A 14,627-nucleotide genomic window follows, 5' to 3' on the forward strand; every position below is an offset into this window, starting at 1 on the left:
AAGAGAGAGAGAGTGAGAGAGAGAGAGAGAGAGAGAGAGAAAGAGTGTGTGAGAGAGAGAGAGAGAGAGAGGAAGAGAGTGTGAGAGAGAGAGAGAGAGAGAGGAAGAGAGTGAGAGAGAGAGAGTGAGAGAAAGAGAGAGAGAAAGAAAGAGAGAGTGTGTGAGAGAGAGAAAGAAAGAGAGAGAGAGTGTGTGAGAGAGAGAGGAAGAGAGAGGAAGAGAGAGAAAGAGAGAGAGTGAGAGGTTGAGAGAGAAAGAGTGAGAGATAGTGAGAGGTTGAGAGAGAAAGAGTGAGAGAGAGTGAGAGAGAGAGAGAGAGAGAGAGAGAGAGAGAAAGAGTGAGAGAGAGTGAGAGAGAGAGAGAGAGAGAGAGAGAGAGAAAGAGAGAGAGCTGTTCCTCTTGGATTTAATCTTCCCTGCACATCCCGGCTGAGCAAGAAGAGGGCGTCTTTCCACTGGCCAATATTCTTCCACGCCAGAAGCAGCAAAGCGTTTTTTTTTTTCTTTTCTTTTCTGAAATTCATCTCCTGGAATCCCTCTGAAATGTCTCCTCGGAGACGGCAGTCAATCCATCGATGATACATTAGACAGGCCTATTAGAGCGCTCATCAGTCTGAGGATCCACTTCCATCCTGCACTGCTGCCACTCAGCACCAATCACATCTCCAATAATGTTTTAAAAGGCCTGCATGAAATGAAAACCACAAAGCACCTTTCAGCCTTTTTCTTACAGAGAGAAAAAAAAGAGAAATAATCTGACTCCACGCTTTTCTCTGACCTCTGACATCACATAAAGCACATAAAGCACAGAAAGACAAAACGCAGCAACATTGCACAGTGCACTAATGTTTCTTTTTTTACGGCTAATTGGCACAACATTATGGCTTCATCCAGTGCTATCCTGGTGGCTGTGAATAGGCAGTAGGGACAGGGTAATAAACTGCTTGCATTTCATAGTATGGCATATATGCATGAGTAAGTGATCATGCTGTCTGTGATTACCTCCCTAGATTAGTTTATAATTAAAAAGAGCCCAGAGAGGGAGGGAGAGAGAGAGAGAGGGAGATGGTGGCGGTGGCGGTGGCTCTTGTACTAACACAGAATAGATTTATAAGAGAGAAGAGTGGAGATGGCTTAAGATAGGCTCTGTGGAGGGGATTTACCCAGTGGAACAAAACATTAGTTGTGAATGTTAATGAAGCTGCTATAGAGGCAAAATTAAAACAGCAGCGTTAGAGGTCTTTACTAATCTGGAGCTCGAAATGTGTGTGTGTGTGTGTGGTGTGGGTTCACTCTCAGGAGAAAGCATCAGGTGTCACACGGCGAACAATGGCTCCAGTGCATCGACTATTGTGTTAGACACAGAGAAATCATTGTTGTAAACATACATAAGATACACTGACCGCTGACATTTCAGGGCCCTTTAACAGTGACTAATTCCCAACAAAGCAAAAAGGTCCATCGGATCGCCTCCTCTGGTGTTTGATGTCAGCGATAGCGCGAGCCGTGGAAGACAAAGTGATGCTTGTTGCCCTGTCCAGATCTCACGCCGGCCACTAGTAGCCCCGTGGCCTTATATTAGCCCGAGGTGAAACCGGCAGAGATGAATGTGTATTGATGTCAGTCAGACATGGATCACAGCAGTCGATGGGTCAACGGCTCCCTCACAAGGGCCTGTCTTGTGCAATTGTTGCCGAGCTTTTCAGCATCGACGGTATTCTCTCGCGCCGTCGGGCTCGTACGTCAACACTTTTTTTTTTTTTTTTTTTTAAACTCTCATTTTATATGCTGTCAAAAGACATTAGCGCTTCTGATGTGGTAATAGAAGCGGGCTGTTGTGAGATGACAAATTTGCAACTCCAAATGAATAATCTCACTCTATTACTGGGCAGAAAATGCGAGCTATCGTGACAAAGCGCAGAAGACAACAAATCCGCAGACAAAAGGATCCAACTCTGGGATTACCACGGTGTCATATTCCACCCTTTTGTGTGTAACATTCATATTGTCTATGACCAAGCCTTCAGATCGCAATATGTGACATAACAGGCTGATTGAGAAACACCATCCTCCTATATCTCATGTGACAAACAAGCACCTAGACGTAGCACAGACAAGATCAGGAAGAGGAGGAGGAGGAGGAGGAGAAGGAGGGCATCCTAACAGATAGCTGACTACAGCACAGGTCGTAAATACACAAGATTTATGTCCTCTACACTTCACAGTGTCTCTCAGCGAGATAGCACAGGGGGATAGCAAGATAGCACTATCCGTGTTCCTATCTGCACCATCACGGTGAAGGGTGAGCTTCGCTACTGTACAAAGTCTGCCAAATAGATTCAGGGGAGAGGTGATTCAAGTCCAAGTGAAAAATGACGTTTTTTATTCTGTTGGCTGATATTCTATATCATAACATACCTCTCTTTAGTGTAAAAAAAAAAGAACTGCGTTATAGTTCTGTATCAAAATACCATTATTCTTTTCTTGCTACCATTTCTTTTACTGGATTTTTGTTTTACTTCATGGTTGTAGATTACTAATACAAACAGGTTTGGTTGCATCCCAGTGGTGTAGGGTTTATTCATTTGGAAGAATCAGGAAGTCAGACAGCTCAATGCTTTTAAAACTAGATTTACCTCCTCGTGGTTGTATGCCTCCGCCAACCAATAAAGTTGCAGTTTACATCCATGTCTGTCCAAAATGTCATCACTACATTATTTTATCCTGTTAAACATTTGTGTGACATTGTCATAATTATTAGCATATGAATTCTTGAGTTGTGGCCAAAAACGTATTTTGTGAGGTCACAGTGACCTTGACCTTTGACCACCAGAATCTAAATAGTTCTAGGGCTGACCCGAATGCTATGGTATTCGACCTCCGAATCACTATTCGAATGCTTCGTTTTTTAATTTCTTTAAAAAAAAATTATATATAAGTATGTAATAATAATGCATAAATCCCGAAATAGCCCATGAAATAAGTAATAATCCCACAACATCCTTGAGTCCAACTGGACGTTTGTGCCAAAGTTGAAGAAATTCCCTCCTGGCGTTCCCGAGATATCGCATTCACGAGAATGGTAAGGAGGTGAGGTCACAGTGACCTTGACCTTTGACCTTTTCCCACCAAATTCAAATCATTGCATCCTTGAGTCAAGGTGGACGTTTGTGCCAAATTTGCAGAAATTCCCTCCAGGCGTTCCTGAGATATAGCATTCACGAAAATAGGTCGGACACACACGGACAACCGGAAAACATAAAAAGGAAAATCCTTGATGGATTATGTCTCACTTTAACTTCCTGTTTCAAGCAGGAGCGTATCAAATTAAGGCCAAGACACCACAAGAAGTTACATGGAAATTGTTTTTTCATGCAAATGTATTCTAATAACAACATGCAGTTATCCTGTTAGGTTCAGTTCAGTTGTAACCATAGGAGACAAATTGTAAAAGGCTTTAAAAACTGTACATGACGTTAAAATTAAATGTGAAAGTCACCCTGAAGCTGCACGGAAATAAAATGCTGACAGTTGTTTAGTATTGTAAGAAGAGAGAAAGTGAGGTACAGGTTGGACGGCGGTACTGAGGTACAGTACGGACCTCTCCTGCCTCACATCCCATCCACTGTTCCTGCCATTCATGCATCCCTCTGTATCGCCAGCGCTCCATATGTATTGTCTGAGTAAATTCATTTGTCTGAATTTGCCCTTGGCGTGACCAGGGCTGAGTGGGGAACAAGACTAATTTCCATCCCCGAGCAGAGCCGCACTCGCTGCATCTGATACGGCACATTTGAATGGATATTACAGATAACAATGCCCTCTGTTGGCCCCAATAAGCCTCACGCCGCTCTCGCCGCTTCCTCCGACTCCTCGACCCTCCTCCTCCTTCTCCTCGTTCAGCCCCTCCTCACCTCCATTTACAGTTTCTCAGTTCACAAGCCACATGTTGTAAACACGGACACATTTAAACTGTCACGATAATCACTTCTGTACAAACATCCACAATCACAGGAGACCCGGTGACATTTTTGTTTCCGAATTTGCTCTTCTTTTATTCTCACTGCTTGGCTCTTCTTGATACTGTTTTGTGTTCTTTTGTCATCCCTTTTCATCTACTTCCTTATAATGTTTGAATGAATGATGCGCCTTTTGTTTACACAATTATCAATTGTGGGTGTCAGCACAAAGCAAGGTTGACATTCTGCTTGATTGCATATTAGGGACGTGAGAGAGAGAGAGAGAGGGATGTGCGTTCTCTTTTGTGATCATTACTTTGTTCTTACTTACAGAAGGATGGAAGTTGTTGATAAAAGCAATTGGCATCTAATTTAGAAGAAATGTAATATTCAAAGAGAACTCATTGTTCCTGAAGATGATGCCCGAGGGCTTAAAAAACACATCCTGGCAGCTCTTTACAGATCAGTAGCTGTACACCAGTAATAGTGTATCTACAAAATGTACAATGTATTCCTTCATGAATAATTATGACAAAACAGTAAATGAAAGTGGGCTGTTTTGCCCTCATTAGTGTAATCACAGTCAGTGAGTTGAAGCTACCTGTAGCCGGTATTTTATGCCAGTGTGGCAACTAATTCCACACAAAAAGTACCATAAATAAAATGTATAAAATAAAATTATATAGAGTTAAATAAAATAAAATGTCAAGAAATCGATGTTCCCCCAAATACATTTTCTTGCCGGGTCTAAAAAAAAAACAAACAGCCATCATGAAACACATTATTACTAAGACGACAGTACAGCCATGCTAGCGGCTCTATAAGGCTTTACATATGCATAGTTGTGCTTTGAGCGAAGCAACAATGACAATGCTAGAGGCCTTTGCACACCAAGTCCGTGTTTTTCGTCCGAAATTGTCGCACGTTTTAAAAATAAATACAACCTCATTGTGTCAATCACTTTCACACACCGACTCCGAAACTTTTCCGAAAGTTCTAAGTAAGGGTTAATGTACATCAAGCCGGTCATTGTTGTGAAATAAACCCAGACAGGGTGAGTGCAGGGGTCTTGCATCGCCCTGAAGGGGTCTATTTCACAACGATTATCTGCTAGCTGTACATCATCCCGCTTATTACACAGCTACTTACTTAAGAAATCAGTAAAATGGTCCCAGGGTCCGACATCAGAACGGCGCCAATAGCAACGGTCTGTTATACATAGCGACTGTCTGCTATAAAGAAATAACAGACCGTAGAACGCTGTGATTGACCAATCAGAATCAAGTATTCAACAAAGCCGTGTAATAAGCAGGTATAATGTATAAAACACAAAGTTCATCCTATGGGGGGTATGAATGTCTGCATGGAATTTCATGGAAATCCAATCCAATGGCTGTGGAGCCATTTCACTCACAACCACAAATGTCAACCTTACGGTGCCACCAGAGACATTGGGGTTTATCCTTAGGGGACCATGGATATCTGTACCATATTTGGAAAGCTATTAGCCCATTCAAAAGTTCAGAAATTTCACATTTTCACAAAAAACACAAGGGGATCACCAAAGCCAGTAGGATTCATCCTCTGGGAACCATGATTGTCTACAAAATGTTGTGCTGATCCATCAAGTAGACGTTGAGATATTTCATAGGATAAGTGAAAAGTTCTGGAGTAATGGAAAAATGATGTGCTAGAGGACGAGTCAGGTGATCACCAAAGCCAGTAGGATTCATCCTCTGAGGGTCAAGAATATTTAAACAAAATGTAATGGCAATTCATCTAAATAGTTGTTGGGATATCGCTGTCTGGACCAAAGTGTTGGACTGACAAACCGCCATTCCTAGCGCCATGCTGTTAGCATGGCTGAAACCAAGCCAAATTAAAATTGAATAACCAGTTCCTAGCAGTTTTACTTACAGCTCTGCAGCACGCCAAACCTTGATTTAGGCAGATACAATCATTTCCTCATTTTGTAGTAAACAGATTCACTGATCTAACCCCAGAGGGAATGAATGAAGGACCGAAACTACAACAGAGGGAGGCCCTGAGCTGCCTACAGATCACCAAATATATCTAGAAAGAGGGAAATGGAGCAAAGGATGCATGTTTCCCCTTGAATCAGGACTCTTAAGTGCTGCTACTCCCCAGGGTCATCTCTTAAAACATCTTAAAAGCCCAGACTGTCTGTGGCTATAATAAGGTGTTATTGAGAAGAGTTCTCCTGACCCTGTCTACCTCCTCCTGCTATCAGACTGTGGGGCCGACTCTCCTTGCCGCTCCACCTTGGGGTTATTTTTAAGTCTGTTAGGGAGGCAAAACGATCAGCACTATACTTACCCAGGTATATGTCTTGCTTGGCTCGCGTGTGTTAGTTCAAACTGAGTGCGTACAGCGTCCTGCGGAGAGGGAGAGAAAGACGAGCACTGTGTAAATGAGTGTTTGGGGTTTGTGCAGTGTGTGTGCCCGTGGGTGGATACCTGGGTCACTAGGTACAGTGATCAGTGTGTTTTGGGGCAGCTGCGTCCAACCAGAGGCCCTTGCTGTGTTTGTCCTGCTGGCTGCCCTGTAATCCTATAATTAGAGCTTGGGCGGACCACTTTAATGAAGGCTGGCTGGCTTGGATGGATGAGTGTTCCTGTTTGGATCGTTTTCGGTACGAGCTTGTGTTTATTTTAGAGTGCGGCTCCGTCGACCGCCAGGCCACCCCAGCGTGGCGCTCGCCGCTCAGGTCCAGATATAGCCGCGACCCTCAGCACCCTCCCTGATCCTTGACAAATAACTGTGGTCATCTGTGGTCCATTTGTTTGTTAACTTTTACTCTGATTGCCTGAGATGCTCCCTGACCTGTAAGCACACCTTTGACGTTTTGCTGCATCATGAAGAGACTGGTGCGTTTTAAAGAAAGAATTCAACATTTGGGGAAATATGCTTATTCGCTCTAGTAGAGAGTTTGATGAGAAGATTTACAAAACGGGTAGCTCAAATCAAGCATTCTGATTGGTTCATAGCCGTGATATAATAACGACATACCACGGCTGTGACGTCAAACTCCTTTGCCTTTCAGTATCAGTCCGCGTCTGAGAAAAAAACATTAAAACTAAAGATCTTTGCACACCAAGTCCGTATTTTTCTTCTGAAATTGTCGCACGTTTATAAATAAATACGAACTCACAGTGTGTCAATCAAGTTTACACACTGGCTCCGAAACTTTCATTAAAGTTCTCGAAACAGGTTTGATTTTCTGCGCATCCGTCAAAAGGCAAAAGAGGGTTGTTTGACCACCCAGAGTCACCGTCCGTGTAAATGTCTGCATCCAAAATGGCATGGTAAACATTGACTTCTTCTCCCAGCACAAAGCACTTCACGATAAAGAAATAAAAGAATACAGAGATGCAGAACGTAGAGATAGATTGTGGCAGGTGATTGCAGAACAGCATGGAATCAGGGATGGTCACAAAACAAAGGATGTAGGAAAGATTATACAGAGGTAATTGTGCAGCTAAACGATCGCTTCTTGCTAATGTCATTCATTCATTCATTAGCCCCGTTTGGGACTAAAGCTATCCATTGCACCCACATAATCAATTCAGTTTTGTTTCGTATTGATTTTCGCAATGAATAGAATACTAAAAAGCATCGGACTCAATGTGCAAGGTTTCCGTGCTTAACGTTTTTTATCGGATGACGGATTAAAAAAACATGTACAAAAATACAGACTTGGTGTGCAAAGACCTTACTGTGTTGTCATGGTTGCTTAGCGACGGGGTAACAAGAGGGATCACTTTCACGTCTCCTGGCTGTAGCTTCATGTTTGATGGTCAGACATGCGAGTGGTTTCGATCTTCTCATTTATCTTTAAGCAAGCAAATCATTTTAGTTCTCAAAATTTGAGCAGCTGTTATGCTAAAATACAAAGATGTCAAACTATATTGTTAATGTATGCAGTGTTTTAAGTTAGCGCTGAAACGAGATAAGATGCCAAACAAAAAAAATTAACAGCAGCAGCAGAATACATTGGAACAGTTGGTTGAACAAAACAAACTATTTGAAAATGTCAGCTTAGGTTTTGGCATTTTTCACCTTTTTTATATTTCAAATAGAATAATCCATAATTAAAAAAGTCAATAGTTGCAGCCCAACTTTCAGTAATTCATTTAACTGAGGAACTGCTTTAATCCTAATTATTTTCTGCATCAAATGTTTTCTCATGCAGTTTAACAAGAGTGCATTTTAAATGAAGAATTTCTCACTTTTACCTAGGTAGAGTTTCGCACCAATTCTACTGAGTTTAATTTAAAAAATAAAATTGAAGTTTTAGTAAAATGATTAGTATTACTGCATTTCAATTTTAGGATATGGTCCTTTCTTCCTCTCCCTGCTAAACTGCTTTACTCTCTCTCTTATGTCTGTACCTTTCATTCTGAACATTATTTTTCCACATGCCCACATATTCAATTTCATGCAAATATTTGAATTAATCACTGTAACCACCATTGGAGTAAAAAAAAACATTCTTATCTTGTGACATGCTCCTTTTGCTAAACAATTTTTTGCCTCCTCTACACTTTTTACATGACCTCTTTTGCAGATACCATCTCTCAAAATCAACATTTATATTAGAGCGTTTTGATGGGTTTAGTGCAGACCGCATTCACAAGTAGTGGGTGTGTGCCGCCAGAGCAGATCCTCGTGTTGGGACCTGAAAAGGGATATTAACATCCCGATGGCTTGAAAACACTGAAATCTCACTATTAATCCGGCCGTCTGCTCGGCCGAGACATGTTTGGGTTGCTAAATGCAGTGGGAGTGGATGAGTCGCTCTGCAGTAAATCTCAACAGTTATGACAGCCCAGCTAAAATAGAGCTAAATGGAGACAGATCCTGAAGTCGTTAAGTCATAATGAGAGAGAAAGGGAGATATCTCAAAGATTTGACTCAGGGCCAACACCATTAGGAGAATGATATATGGACCTATTCCATCTGGGATCTTAACTCATAGTGGACAATGCACACACACACACATGGACGCACACACTAACTAACTTGCCTATACCAGCGGTTCTCACCTACTGTAGGAACACACACACACACACACACCGGTCTCCTGACTGCTGACTTTGCAACTCCTGCCTCCCTCTCCTTAGTTTGTCTCCACCTCTTCATCTTTTTCTTCTCCCCTTTTCAAAAACACTCCCAACTGTAGACCTGTCACGGGGCTCCTCTCCTCTCATTATGCTCTCATTTCTTCTTCCTCACATTGTCTCATCCCTGCTTTTCCTCTCCCTTTCGCTCATCTCCTCACTGCTGCTGCTGCTGCTGCTGCTGCTGCTGCTGCGGCGGCGGCGTGTCAACAAAGTCCCATCACTGTCAGCCAGAAACACACACAACACGTCTGCATAAACATGAGGTTTGTAAGAGGTAGCGGGGCTCTACTTGGCAGCGCTGCCCCGGCTTCTTCTTCTTCTTCTTCTATGTGTGAGTGTGAGTGTGTTCTCACATGTGCATGACTGTGTGGGAGGATAGCCAGTCACGGCGACACAGTGAAAGAGGCACTTGTCTTTGTTTTCCTGCTGGAGGTACAAGTCTGGCTTTAGACTAGTGTGGAACCGCAAAGCTTCCACAAAGCCACAAGTGGGATTTTCGACGGATAAAGCGTATTTTAAAGATATTGTTTCAGCGAGTTATTGCGCTTGTGGGTCGTAAAGCCATACAGAAACACTTAACAAAATTTCATATTGCGGCCCCTTTTATGATCCGTTTTATACGCCAGTGCAACCGCTACCGCCGCTACAGGATCAATGACGAATTGATCAACAATGCACCATTCATTCACGGGTCTGTTTTTACTGCCAAGATTTTATCTGAGTACTTGCTGGCTTGCTGTTGTATCAAGATAAACTTTGTGTTAGAGGGCCTTGTTACAGGAAACTCTAGGATGTGAGTAAAGGGAGATTTGCCTTCTTTGTCACAGTAATTCACAAGACCATTGGTGTGTACAGTGAGTAAGTGGGGAGTGATTTAGCAACAAATCTGACCCCCGGTCCAACAATCAGGTGTAAAGATGCCGGTGTACACCGAATAGCTTCGGAAACCCCCAAACCTTCCCGACGTTTGAATTTCTTTCTCCAGCTCTCTGTTTTCAATCTTGACACAACTGTTTCTGTCACTTTTTATGTGAACAAACGAGTTCAACACTATAAATGTCTTCCAGGAGAAACTGAAAACATGTGCCGTTATCCCCATATTTAAACTATATCACATCTCCCCCCCTTCTAAAGCCCCTTTTACTGGACATAAAACCCACTAACACCAACTTACACCTAAATCTAACTTTCTGTCTTTAGTGGGAAACGTTACAATCAGCAATCAGCAAGTATTTATCGGCTCCAGTTCCAATCGGCAGAGATGACACCCGAGTCGACACGCTAATTTTCGCCCATTTTTCGGTGCGATGCTATGTGACGCGTGTTGAAGCAAATATATAATAAATAAAATCAACAGGGATTTGGACAATTATCAGAATGTATTACCGTAGAAAACATACAATCAATTTGCTCTCCTTTTGCCACCAGACTCCAGTCAGACAACAGTAATTTTACCTCGCTGATGATCGTAAAAGACACTTTATCGAAACTTGACAGAAACAAAATAAAACTTATCAAAACCGTCTTTGTTAGTCTTTCCACTGTTCCAACAATCACCCAATCTGGTTTGAGAGTTTGAAAGAGAGACTGAATAAGTAACAGATACAAAACAAATTGGTAGAACGAAATCAGAGAACCGTTTAACTACAGTTCTTTCTGTAATAAAACACTTATCTTTTTGTATCCAAGCAGCACCCAACAAGAACATAATGGTGACAGAAAGTCGGGAACAGATGGGAGACAAACAGTAACTCGGAGTGCTAGCCATTTAGTCGCCTAGAAACTACTGGAGTCTAAGTGTGTAGCCGAGGGGGTCATAAAATGGGTACTAAGATAAAATGGAATCTAGAGACAATGGATGTGTTGATAGAAAAGTACCCCGTACTAATGACCCTTAAACATAATGGTGTCCAAGGTAGCCTAGAAACCTAAAGAAAATAGGGCGGAGGAGCCTAGTTGTAGTCCCACAAGAGGTGGGACTAAAGGTATAGCATAAAAGACGAAGCCCGGCTCAGGATGCTACAGTTGACTGCTCTCGACACCAGCTACTTGTTTTACCTGTATTCTGTACTTGAGCTACAGTAAAATGATTCACATCGAATTATGAAGTATGTCTTCTTTTTTAAGTGTGTTTTAATTGAAAAGTATTCGAAGTCCGGTAGAAGATCTGAACTCAACTGGCCCAGAGAAGGTTTTCTCCAACACCACGTTAACATTATCACAGTTTACTAACCCTACTTCTGGTGCCGGTCGGAGCATCCGTGACTTTGAACGTGACACACCAAGGACAAAAAAACATGCAATGTTAACCCAACCCTAAGGGTCTTTGGTTCTTAGTGTGAATAACTAGTTTTTTTGTCCACGGCAGTTGTTGTCGGTGTCTCTTTTGTAATCTTGAACAAATATATTACATTTCTAACTGTCGGTGGTGTTTACCTGTCTACTAAGACTATGAGCCTACAGCCACATTAGCAGCTCTGTGAGGCTGTACTTAGGCACAACGGTGCTTTGAGTTAACAGCATGAATCAGCGTGCAAACATGCTCAAAATGACAGTGCAAACATGCTGATGTTTGACAGGAGATAGCAGGTATTGACCATGTTGAACTTCTTAGTGCAACGTGTTAGCATACAAAGCATAAAGCAAAAAAAATTTACCCAATGATAGCCAAAGTTATTAATCTTCATCCTGTTTGGGCCATGAATGTCTGTGCCAAGTTCCATGGCAGGATTTGACGTTTTTTTTCACTTGTCCGTAAGATTAGAAATCTACTTGGCCGAAGTAAATTTTGACATGCCCCTATACAAATTGTATTATTAGCGGTCATCAAATAACAACAAAGTTTCCAGGATAATTGAAATGCTCGCTTGCGCTTCAGCTCATAAACTTTGTCTTTACATACCTTTTTGAAAATGGCCATGCCCGTTTTTCCTCGCCAAAACGTAGCGCAAGTTTGAAGCATTATTTAGCTTCCTTCGTGACAAGCTAGTATGCCATGGTTGGTACCAATAGATTCCATAGGTTTTCTAGTTTGATATGATACCAGTATCTTCACTCTAGCTTTAAAAGCTAGAGCCTGCTACAACCTACAAAATCGCAAGTTGCATTTAAGAACTTAGTGGCATTAAAACGAATTTGCATTAACGCGTTATTATCGCGTTAACTTTGACAGCCCTAGTTTAATTCTTTTTTACCACTTGCCCTATCAGGCGAGCGAGTTGCTATATTTATTAGCCCGATGTGGCATTTTGGTGGGGCAATCTGTACTGTTGAGCCCTGCATGGCAGTCCGTTCAACAGGTGTCAAGACATTTCACTAAAAACTACAAATGTCAACTTCACGGTGGCGCTAGATGAAATGTCAGATCACCAAAGTCATCAGTAGACTTCCTGTGGGGATCACGAATGTCTGTGAAAAATTTCATGGCAATCCATCTCGTAGGTGTTGAGGTATTTTGTAAGGCACTTTGTAATCCCATTTTTGAAAGGTGCTATATAAATATAAATATGCTTAAATGTTAAAGTCGGGTGTGTGTGAAAAAAAAGACACACACAGAGCAGTGACAGAGGAAAAAGGGCACTGTTAATGCGAAAGGCGCAGGTTGCATTTCTGCCATCAACAGTTTGTTAGATGCCCATCTATATTCACGCCGATCAAAAGGTCAAAGCGTTGTTCTGACATTCTCTACTCCTCTGGAGCTCATATCCCCCCGTCGGGTCGGCGAAATGTTATTGTAACAGAGATGATAGCTGGACGCAGCCCAGTATGGCACGGGAAGTGTGTGTCCTGAATGGAGTTTCCGTGAGATTCGGAGAGGCTTGACCTTTCAGTGATAGCCTCAATGTGAGGTACTTTCCCCTCAGGGTAAAAAAGAAAAGGCGCGTCTGCTGTTTTCCTTCCCTCAATGGGAGCTTTATTGAACGGGGGAGTGAGAGAAAAAGGAGGGCGGCTGTTTCTCCTTCCACTTTCCTTATCGAATGTCGGGCAAAATTGCGATAAAGTCTGACCCTCATCCGTTTCTCAACCTTGGAGAGCAAACTGATTTTTTTTACAGAAATAGTCTCACCATGCAAATGCATTAGGGACGGCAAGTGTGTTAAGAATTGAAACCATTCAGAGCGTGTGCCATGTTCCAATGTACTCCCTAATGCTGGGTGATATGAGCCATGAAACATGCATGCCTTTACGTCTTTGACTTGTGCATCCATAATTTTATTGTTTTTGTCATTTAATATTGCAGCTTACAGGATTTTTTGCTTTATGACAACTGCTGCAATATAGGCAGTGGAGGATATGATCAGCTGGAGTAAAAATACGACAAACCTTGAAGTATTACTGCCTCGTAAACCATATACATCAGACTCTATTACTGCTACCACTATCAAATGGACAGCGCATGCAAGACCTCTGCTGTCTTTTTTGCTATTCAAAGGACATATTGATTTAGCTTTACACGAAACCGTTCCTGTCTTATTTCCCCCAAGACTGCAGTGACTAAAGCCTCTTGTGCTCGTGTTGTAGATATTGAACTGTTACCCTTAATAGATCAACACGCACCTTTGGCTCCCTCCTCTTAACACTGTAACCCACAGGACGCGTCATCTGTCGGGGTAGAAGACGTCACGTGTAAGAAATGTTAATTCCTCAGCGTGATAGCGGTTTGTTTTCTCTTTGAAATGGTTTCATATGCTGGAGGGTTGTTGAATTCTTTAAACCTGTAAAGAAGCATGTAATCCTTCAATTGAATTTAAAACATAAGAAGTGGTTTTCACAGGGCAACAGCGAAATGTAAAAGAGCTTTGAAATTAAACTCTGGTGAATTAGTTGTGCTCATGATGTGTACTTAATCCCATTTAGTTCAACGTAAAGGCAGCGTAAACCTGTTTCCGTCTCTCTCTACCTTCCCTCACATCTCTCATTCCTTCATTCCACTCCTCCGTCCCGCTCCTTCTAAAAACAAGAGGCTCTGTGTCTTTGTGCGTAAAAAAAAGACAAAAGCGCTGTTGTAATAGGTGGTGGTTTGCGGCGGCCGGGGCAGGTGGTCGGCCTTGATTGCATTAGAGCGATGACGAGCGTGAAACGCCAGAGGAGAAGAAAAACGCAGAGGGTTCGTTTCCTGCCACCTGCCAGCGGTTTTTCAGAGAAAAAAAAAAGGGAAAAACTCTGAAGTATGTGAGATACAGATGAGGGAGGTGGGATTAAAGGTGCAGCCAGATGAAGCTGAGATAGACATGATGATGGGGATGTCAGCGCTTGGGAGAACATGAAGGGAGAAAAAAAAGTACAAAACATGAATTCGGTATCAGTGTTTCCTGATCCTCTATTCTGACATCAGGTGGCGACACATTCCGACGCTAATTTCCATCAAAAAACAAACATTAAAGCCTCACTTTTCTGTTTTCCCCAGATTACCGTGCGCCGGTGTTTCTCAATGATTTCCCTCTATCTGATTCCCTGTTGTCTGAGCTCCCACCTGCCTGCCTGGGCTTTTTGCCGGAGCTTTGTTGGGCCCCGAGAGCAGCTT

The 14,627-nt window shown here is 42.3% G+C and overlaps 1 long non-coding RNA gene across 1 annotated transcript in view; it reads right to left on the minus strand.

The window, feature by feature from the left end:
- Positions 1 to 286: 286 nt before the first annotated feature.
- The window catches only part of LOC119479727, a 36,702-nt gene continuing 22,361 nt past the window's right edge, over positions 287 to 14,627 (minus strand). The window contains exons 2-4 of the long non-coding RNA XR_005204741.1: positions 9,216 to 9,323; positions 6,297 to 6,355; positions 287 to 685 (exon numbers count right to left, since the gene is read on the minus strand). This is a non-coding gene — a long non-coding RNA (uncharacterized LOC119479727). The remainder of the gene's footprint in view (positions 686 to 6,296; positions 6,356 to 9,215; positions 9,324 to 14,627) is intronic.

This window comes from Sebastes umbrosus, chromosome 20, assembly GCF_015220745.1.
Source record: "Sebastes umbrosus isolate fSebUmb1 chromosome 20, fSebUmb1.pri, whole genome shotgun sequence".
Lineage (NCBI taxonomy): Eukaryota > Metazoa > Chordata > Actinopteri > Perciformes > Sebastidae > Sebastes > Sebastes umbrosus.